At 26.4% G+C, this 10,568-nt stretch overlaps 1 pseudogene; it reads left to right on the forward strand.

Moving 5' to 3' along the window:
• The first annotated feature begins 1,343 nt into the window (after positions 1 to 1,343).
• LOC147067658 (uncharacterized) lies at positions 1,344 to 2,702 on the forward strand (annotated as a pseudogene).
• Positions 2,703 to 10,568: the final 7,866 nt, after the last annotated feature.

The raw sequence follows: 10,568 nt of genomic DNA on the forward strand, positions 1-10,568 counted from the left end.
GTGCATAGAGGCACAATCTAAGTATGAGAAATTAAATAAAGATTGTAAATAGTATTTCACATTATTTAAATGTTTATTTAACTTCATGGTCAGAAACAATTTAAATAGGTGTTTTAGTAAACATTTATATAAATAAAAGAATAATTTGGCAGAAAAAATTTTTACTAATTATTATATAAAGATGATATATTAAAAATGATTTTCAGTCTGTGGTAAAAAAAATCCGAAAGCAAAGAAAAATTAAATGTAATTTGTTTCAGGCTAATTGACCCAAATTATTTTCCAAGAATCATGATTATTTTAATAAAATCTGGATCCGAGATTTTGGTAGATAAAATGCTTTGAAAGACCAATAGTTTATCAATAAAATATAGATTTGATCACCAGTCACTAATTAAATGTTAAAAAAAACTTATGACTTTGTTTTATAAAATATATTCTTATTACTTATCACATAATTATTTTCAATAAACCATTATTTCTATAAATAGAATATAGGTGTAAACTAAGAGCTCTAAATAATTTTTAGACGATTTTAAAGCTTTTGGGCTATTTCAATTCCATTTGGTATATTACTTATCCCATCAATCTAAAAATTTACAAAAACGAAGGCATCAATTCAATATATCTTAAATTGACGATTTGATTATGATCACTGCCTAAAAACATATTAAGAACACGAAATTTAAAAAAAAATATTGTAATTATCAAAATTTTTCTAATATCGGATGCAAATGTCAAACATTCTTATTATAGATCAATCAATCACATATGGAAAGAATTTACCGCATTTTTTTTTGAGTTTTTAAAAGTAATAGGGCGGTGATGGCTCTTTATTTATGAATAATAAGTAACCGCCTTAAAAATTATAGTCACCATTTAGAAATAAACATTTTTAAGTATATATTACATCTTTTAGGCATAAAATGTGCAATACCATGGGTAATAAATAGTTTTAAGATAAACATATGGTCTCGGTGAATTTATATCGTAAAAATCTTTTCAAATTTATATTCTTCTTAATTTAATTTTAGAGAAAATTTAAGAGTATATTCTAATTTAGCTGTAAAATAAATGTATTTAGATCTTTTTTCAGAAAAATGACGACAGCAGTAAATTGAAATATGCGTATTGTTTTATCACATAGCTTTTAACATCTGTTTAAGAATATATCACTGCTGCTTTCAATGATGAACTAAAGCAGAATTTATTTCCAATTTATCATCAATGAGATTATTTACATTAATTTACTAAATAAACCAATTAAATATTTTAATGAAGTTATATTTTGAGTGTCCCTTTTAAACTTCAATATAAATTTAATTTTTGTTACCCTCACTTAAATGATTGATATTGAGTTAATACGATCATCACCAGATAAAGTCCGAGAGAGCGAGAAGAACAGATTTCGTGATCCTTCTCTTGTAGACAAAGTCTTGGACATGGATAAGGAATGGAGAAGGTTAAGATTTTCGGTCGATAAAATTAATACACAGATGAATGCACTTCAAAAAAATATAGGCCAAATGAAGAAGCAGGAAAGTGTCTCTGCATCATTAAGCGAAATGAAAATAGAACCGCATCCTGTTTCTTCTTCAGATAAATTAATAGAAGATAGAAATTTGTTGAAATTGGAAAAAGAAGCTTTGGAAGAAAAGATGGTTACTTTAGAGCAACAAATAAAAGTAGAGATCAGGCGAATAGGAAATATAATAGAGCCATCAGTTGTTATATCAAAAAATGAAGATGATAATCCAGTTCTTCGTAGTTTCGAATCAGATATTTTGCCTGAATTAGATAGTTCTTTTGTAAAATTGAGTTATAGCGATATTTTTACAAAAATTAACGGAGTGGACTTGGTTAGAGGTTCCAGAATATCAGGCCATCGAGGATATTATATGCTTGAAGATCTTGCTATACTTGGAAATTGTCTTTCTAGATATGCAGTTGATTTTATGCGAGATAAAGGATATATTCTCATTCAACCACCACTTTTTATGAACAAAGATATAATGGCGAAAACTGCACAATTAAGTGAATTTGATGATCAACTATATTGCATCGATGATGAATCTTATTTAATTGCCACTTCGGAACAACCTTTAACTGCTTTTCATCTTAATGAAGTTTTATTAGACGGTGATTTGCCTAAAAAATACGTAGGACAATCCTTTTGTTTTAGAAAAGAAGCTGGAGCGCATGGAAAAGATAATCATGGAATTTTTAGAGTTCATCAATTTGAAAAAATCGAACAATTTGTTATCTGTAAACCAGAAGAGTCAAAAGAAAAGTTTGACGAAATGTTAGAAATTGCATGTGAATTTTACAGATCATTGGGAATCAGCTATAATGTTGTAGGAATTGTTTCTGGAGAGTTAAACGATGCTGCAGCCGTAAAAGTTGATGTAGAATGTTGGTTCCCAGTTGAAAAAAGATTTAGAGAATTGGTCAGCTGCAGTAACTGTACTGACTACCAAAGCCGAGATTTAAATGTCAGGCTAGGCCACGGAAGGCGTGGTGCAGGGAAATCAAAAGGGGAAAGTGGTGTTAAATTATACCCACATATGCTGAATTGCACAATTGTTGCCATTCAAAGAACTCTTTGTTGTCTTGTTGAAAATTATCAAGCTGAAGGTTGTGTAATGATCCCTAAGGTTTTAGTAAAATACTTTGGAAAGGATAGGATATTCTTTAAAGATTAAAATCCAGATACGAGCCAAATTTATTTTATTATAATTATATATTAAAATAGAGGAATAACTTATTTAAATTCAATCTGAATAGGTTCAATAGAACTTATTAATTATTCCAAGATTTTGTCTAGGATTGCATTGCATATTATAATTTAAAAACCTTCTAATATTATTATATTATTATATGGGATGTAAACATAGTGGAATAACCCGTTTCTAAACAATCAAAATAAATTTAGTTCTACTATTTTAATTTTCAGCTGTTTGTGATAGTAGCTCTAACTGAAGAGTTGGAATATTGAAAAAGAATCTAGAATTTAAATGATTGAAGGTTCAATTTTTCTCACACAAAAACAATACTAAATTGCCGTCCTAGTAATTAATGTCACTTGGCTGCAAAGTTTACAGCAAGCACCGCTTGGCTGACACATAGCAACATCAATATTCTGAAAAATAAATTCATTTCATTGTGTTGCTGAAAAAACTTAAATCGATTCCTGTGCGCAAAGGAAGTAATCAAAGCCATCATTCTTATATATGGATGTTTCCCGAAGCTGTAATGCGATTAATGTGGTTTTTTATAATTATATTGCAAATTTTAATTTTCGATCTCTATTTCAAAGGATGAAATATCGGGTTAAATCTACTTTTCCCATCCAAAAGTTAATAATGGAAAATTATATATTTTTTTAACCCCTGCAAATCGCACGTGTGCAAGATAACGAATAGCTAATGATATTCGAAAATATTGTGAATGAAAGTGATGACCAGTGCAAACGTTTTTCCAATGGTTATTATACAAATTTTAAAAGAAGGTACTTATTGTCACGATGCAGGATAGAAGAAAGTTTGTTTAAAAATATGATTTTTGAAAGACTAATTGTTAGATTACACGTATTGTGTCTGAAATGTTTACAGTTTATCTTTTATATCTAAGAAACTCTTTTATTTGGGAACTTTTATGTGTTTTAAAAATTCTATCACGCGCAATTTTAGTAATGGGGGGCACATAAATAATTAAATCATTATTTTTTATTTATGGGCCATATTTATAGTCGTAATTTTAGTTTTCCTTCTCAGGCACAGCTTGCTTTATTCTCTGTATACACAGCGTATTAATACTTTCGGCTATCTTCTCTTCTCCAAAGTCTTCTTCAATAGCCCACCTTCTTTCGAGACCTATTACATCAAGGGTTTTTCTCAATCCTAAGGTTTGAATATATGCCTCGACCTGGTTCGTAACATCTAGTTCCTTCAAGTACCTTCTATGATATTGTATCACCACACCGTCCCATGTTATAATATATGGGATAATTTTTGTCTTGCATTTGATGCGGGGCACTATAAATAATAAAATATGTTGGAATAAATAAAAGGGAGCCAGTTATTGTAAGATAAGTGTGTAATTAAAGGTTCAGTTAACGAAAACATCATAGGGTAATCGTGTAATAGGGGTTAGACTTTTAACATGGAAGAGATCAGAAACATGAAAATTATTACAATTTCCAACAGTCTGAAAGAATTATTGAATATTAAATACGTGATTTTATTGAAAAATGCACATAAAGATTCAATACTTTATTCATGCTGTTGGAAATGTTATAGTTTAGTGAAAACACGTTGCGAAACATATTTCGCTAAAACACTTAGTTTCCTCTGTCAATTTTATAACTGGTGTACATATAGATAAGATTGAAGGAGACTGGGCTGGATTAAGACAATATAAGCTAGTACAAAACGTAATAAGAAATAAACCGACATGTTTTTCTGTAGATATATGATGAAACGTAATTTAAGCATTGAATCTTTTCCATTTTCATTATTTTGACATTTATGTCTTTAATAGCACGCATTTTTTATGCTTAAATAATTCAAAATTTCTGTTATCTATTTTCGGTGGGAATAGCGGATTCATCTGAAAATTGTAATGATATAATTTAAGTATTTCTTTTCGGCAGTCACAGAAAAATTAATATATGATACTAAAAAGCGAGTAGGGAAAAATTAATTTGGCTGTAATAAAAAAAATTGACGCTTACATAAACATTCTAATATACTAAAAAAATAACGAAAGATGTAAAATAAATGAAACACAATCATTTTCAAGTGCTTAAATATTAGTAGATTCCTAATATAAGTGACAAAAATCTAAGATAGAAGAAAGAGTATAAACAACGTTAGATGATATAATATCAGGAAAAAATATACTATGTTATGCAGTAGAAAAAAAAATTATTTCTTTTCGTGTGATGTTCTTATCCCAAAAGAGATATTTTAAAAAATAATGAAAGCTAATTAAAGATATTTTGTTCAATCAAAAAAGCATAGGTAATGTAAAAAATAGAGAAATTTGTTAGTAAATAATAAAAGTTATGGGGAAATTATTAGCTGTATTTTGACCAACAGAATGAAAGAAGATTCGGTAGATTATGTAATACTCGATATAAAAAGAGTTAATAACAACATTTGAAGGTAATTATTTCGATTGTCATAAAAATGGATAACAACTGCGCAATTAATTTTTTAATGTTTTATAATAAAAACAAATTCACATTATAAGCAGTAAACATATACATAGATGCTCTGTTTTATATAAATCAAAATTAAAGGGATCCTATGCTAGATAATAGTCTTTTTTTAGACACAAGAGTTTATGGTAGACATATAACATCTAATTTATAATTTAAATACTATCATAAATTTTAGTCAAGAGATTGATGCTTAAATTGTTTGAATTTGTGCGAAGCTCGCTTTGGTTTTAAGTAAAATAACTAGATAAAATACGATCAAAAATCAAAGATGAAATGATGATATATAAAGGTCTGAATTATCATAATCTAAAAAAAAACATGGTGAATAGAAAATTTGGATCAAGTATATTATTTCCACACAAAAAAACAATTAAAGTTATATTAAAAATTTTTATAAATTTGTAAGTATCTAAAATCGAATAACTGTGATTCAAGCGAAATATAAAACGACTGTCTTAAACGCAAACAGATTATATTCTCATAATATTTTTTATGAATATAAATTTCATTAAAAGACAACTTCAATGTAGGGGTGTAAAAAATAATCATTTATTACCAAAAATATAAAATTGATCTATAAATATGCATTCTTGTGCAAAAATCAAAAAAAAATTATTAAGAATAAGTACATTTTTCGAAAACACTACCATAAGCTTCAAACATGCTTTTTAAATGTACATTAAATATATTATCGACACTAGATTCCATAAATACATGTTTAAGATGACCAACAAGTGCTAATACACAGTATTTTAAATCATTCAACAACATATTAAAGCTCGAGATCAAAAGAATAAAAGATATAACTGCTAAATAAAAAATACAGTTTCGTAAGAGGTTTTTTATGATTAAAATATTGCAGTACTTACTTTATGCCATAATCTAATAATTTTTTTGCTTAATTAATGAAAAATTTTATTTTTAAATTATTATAAAATTATTAATTCTTTTATTTAATTATTTTTTGGAATAAGTCTACTTCCCTCCTCACCGCGGGAACTCGACTAGCTCCGAATATTTTTGACTGAAAAAAATATGAGACAGACGAAGAATTATGCCTTACCATGATAAAGCATTGAACATCCACTCTAATTATTTTTTAATCTTCTAGATAAAATATCGTTTTTAAACAAAAAAAACATGTGAAAAAGTTGTTTATGATTTTTCCAAGAAAACAGCGCAAAAAAACCGTCATTCGTTCTTTTATTGTTTAAAATACAAAAATATAATTATACTCTACCGAAATAATTAACGAATATTTAGACACGAATGATGAAAACGTATTGAACTTGAAGAAAAAAGAAGAGATTTAGTATATTGAACAAAATAAATTTTTCTCTGACAATTTAGATCTGTTAAAGTGCCATGTATGGGTTATGATTAAAACCTATTTTTAAAGTATTTAAAATATTTATTACTGACCCTTTATAACAGAAAAATTTTTTTAGGTAAGTATAGAACGCATAATTTATATTGATGCTATTTACAGATTAATTACATGTAAATGCTTTTTTGTTTATATTGCTTTTTATTTTGATTGATTTTCATGTGAATAAAAATAATTGACGTTTTTTTTTTAAAAAGTTATATAATTATTCTTTTTGTGCTGCATATGTAACAATCTTCTATTAAAAATTAAATTTTTTAGTTTACATTGATTTTTATTCCAATTCTACACTTCCAAAGTTAAAAAAAGAATATATAAGTTAATTTATAGATAAAAGATAAAATTTAAGCTATAACTAAACAAAGTAAGTATATTAATTAAGCAATACCTTGGGATTGAGAAAACCCTTGAATTAATATGTCTCGAAAGAAGGAGAGGTATTGAAGAAGACTTTGAAGGGAGAAGATAGCTGAAGGTATAAATACGCTGTGTGCACAGAGAAATAAGCAAGCTGTGTCTGAGAAAAAAACTAAAGTTACAGCTAAAAAATAAGCTAATAAACGTAAAAAGCATATTTTAATTAAGCAATGATTGTTTTCGCAATAAAGAATTATTTTAAATGCTAACTAAACTAGAGATATAAAATTTCGATGAATGTTGAAAAAATAAAGCAAAAAATATACTTTAATCAAAAGAAGACCAATGCAATTTTTATCAATTGTCTGTTCATCAAATATTACAATTATAGCAGTAGGAATTATAATCATAACTATTGCTACAAAATATTTTTTTAGGTCAATATTAATATTTAATAATAGTAAACTAAAAATTCCAAATAATCACATTTGATTTAAGCAATAAGATTGGACGCAAATGAAAATAAAATATTTATAAGCTTGTATAAGATTAAAATTTAATAAAAAATACAGCAAATTTTATTTTTCTACGTCGCTCGACTGCTTCTGGGAAGCCATCCCATCATATCAAGAGTGGCTTTGATTACTTGCACTCGCGTATGGGAATCGAATCATGCTGTTTCGACGCCAAAATCAAGTTTGTGTTTAATTATTGAATTTTTTATGTACTGTAGTAGGCTGCAAGTGTTTGGTGTATCGCCTGTAGCTTGGCGGCAATAAATACTAGTTTGGCAATTTAACAATTTTCTTTATGAAAATTTATGCAAACCACTACTATAAATTCTAATATATGTCAAATTTTTGCACACTCGACCATAGCTACTTGTTTAGGGTGTGGAATTAATGTTAAATAATAATAGAAGTTCGAATCATTATTCTTTAATGTTATTAAATACATTTAGATGATTAATAAGAAAAATATTTCTATGGTCTTAAAAACCCTATTTTTCCTAGAAATAAGTCTCTACTAGATATTGATGTATGCTACTTTATAATTTTTAGACTTGTTTTATTTCGTGGTCAATACTTAAATATAAATAGAATCATGTGTTTATTTTTATTGAAATATGGATCACATCTGATTGATATGAGAATAAATGTAATAAAAAATAAATTAAATTGGTCTAATAGAATTTTTTTCTGATTTTATTAAATTGATCAAAGCAATATTGTTTGCATTGATAATAATCAAAATTATATGAATGTTACAACCGAAATGTGTGTTGAAGATAAAATGTCGATCAAATTTGAAATTTGAACAAATTAAGAAAGACGAGATTAGGTATTTATTGCTGCTAATAAATGAATTAATGTTACAATATTGTAGATTTACATCTTTTATACATAAAGTTTTCAAAAACACAATAATATTTTCAAGATTTTTGATACATTGAATCCCAGAATGGCAGAGTTAGCCCATCTATTTTAAATTGAATTACTCGATGTAAAAATGGTAATAAAACATAAGGATATGATACCATATGTAATGACTTGGGATATGGTGGTTACAAAATTCCATAAAAAATATGTTAAGGAGTTAAAAATCCCGGACGAAGTAGAAGCATACATGCAAGCTCTCACACTCCGCAAGACACTTGAACTCATCTCACTTGAGAGAAGAAGAGCAATTGATGAAGATAGATCAGGATAAGGTGTCAAAAGATGCATCAAGGAGTTGTGCAATATTCCCAATATGCTGATCTCGTCTAAATAGATAAAGCTGATAAAAAGAAAATTAACGCATAAATAAATAAACATGAGGATCAATTTGTAACTTTGACCGTCAATTAAATATCGTGTTACTAAAAGCAGTTATGCCAACAAAATTTGTTATTGTTGATTTAAATCATATGATTTTAAATTATAAATTATTGCAAATATGCACAATTACATAGTGTGGGAAACGATAATGATTATAAAATAAAATATTGCGTTAAGATGGGACAAAATAATAATTGGTTAAAACGCTGTTATAAAGCCATGGGTGAAAATGCTTGATATAAATCAAGTATTTTATGTTTAAATAATTGAAAAGTCAAATATAATAAAGTCAGCTCTTATAGAAATTAGTATTATTTTTTGTATTATTTCTTTGTATTCTAAAATATAATAAAATTGAATCTTATATTTTTTAAAAATGATAAATTACAAGAGTATCGATATAGAAGACAATATTAAATTTAGAAAATAATGGATGCATTAAATATCGGCTAAATAGTAATTTTTATGTACTCTTTTAATTTTTTCATAATTTCTGTTTTTAAGACATATATTTTGTTATTTGCTTGTGAAAAAAGATTTCTGATAATTTAAATGTGATAAGCGATAAAAATATTAACAAAATTAATATCTGGAATAAATATAAAAAATTGATATTTTTCTCACAAAAAAACTAAGTTATCCTATAATTTTTTACATTTTTAAAGGTAAACTTTAACCAAAGTTTAATCTTTTAACAATCCCATCTTTAAAGATTTAGACATGATCTAATTAATGTAACCCCAAAAATTAAATAAAAAAAATTTTCTGAGTGATATAAAGGAAACATAAAATAAGAAAAAAATTAATATGCGATGAAGTTGCAATAAAGAGATAAATTCTATAAATTATAATAAGTGTGAATTAAATTAATTTTATTGCAACATATCAATTGTCTACAATTGATATGTTCATAATTATAAATTGAGAAATGGTTATAATTTCGTGTCTGACAAAAAAAAATATTTTTAGTCGATAGAAGCCCAGTCTTAAGGCGAAATATATATCCGTTTCGTGAAGGTATTTGATGACACACCGATAATCTGAAAAAATAAAACGAAAACCAACATAAATTAAGTATTTGTAAGAATACAAAAGTCATAACCTTAACTCAAGAAATTTCAACTCATCTCATTTAAGAGAAAAAAAGTAGTTGATGAAGATAGATTAGTGGAAGGTCTCAAAAGATGTATCAAGGAGTTGTGCAATATTACCAATGGGCTGACTACGTCTCAATATATAAAATTTATAAAAAGAAACTAACCCATAAATAAAAAAATAAAATATATTAATAATTTTAACATAAAAAAATTTATTAAGTTACGAAATAATTATCACCAAATTTACTCCACCAACCAGGATATAAAGTCATAAAAAATCAAATCTCAGGTTTTTTAATTATTTCACCTCTTATTTTTTGTTTTTTTTTCAAAAATTTTTAAACTATTATTTTACTTTTAAAATATTCCTTGATTTTCCTCTTTATAATCTACGCTTATCTGATTTAATACCTATTGTATATATAAAATTGTGAAGAACATTGTTTCACTATAGGTCAGTACAACAATATTTTTTTTACATTGTGATAGAAGGCATTAATTAGATTTTAAGTTAATTTAACTATGCTCCTTCGTATGGTTCATATACTCATCAATACAGCCTAGAATTACAGAGCAACATATCGAATACTCAAATATATTTCTATCAATGCGGAATCATATATATAAAATCACAATGACTGTATGAAAAAAAATCAAGATTTATATCAGAATGTATGTTTTCT

The sequence above is a fragment of the Rhyacophila brunnea genome, unplaced genomic scaffold (assembly GCF_057557595.1).
Source record: "Rhyacophila brunnea isolate RB1 unplaced genomic scaffold, BYU_Rbru_1.0 scaffold_35, whole genome shotgun sequence".
Classification (NCBI taxonomy): Eukaryota; Metazoa; Arthropoda; class Insecta; order Trichoptera; family Rhyacophilidae; genus Rhyacophila; species Rhyacophila brunnea.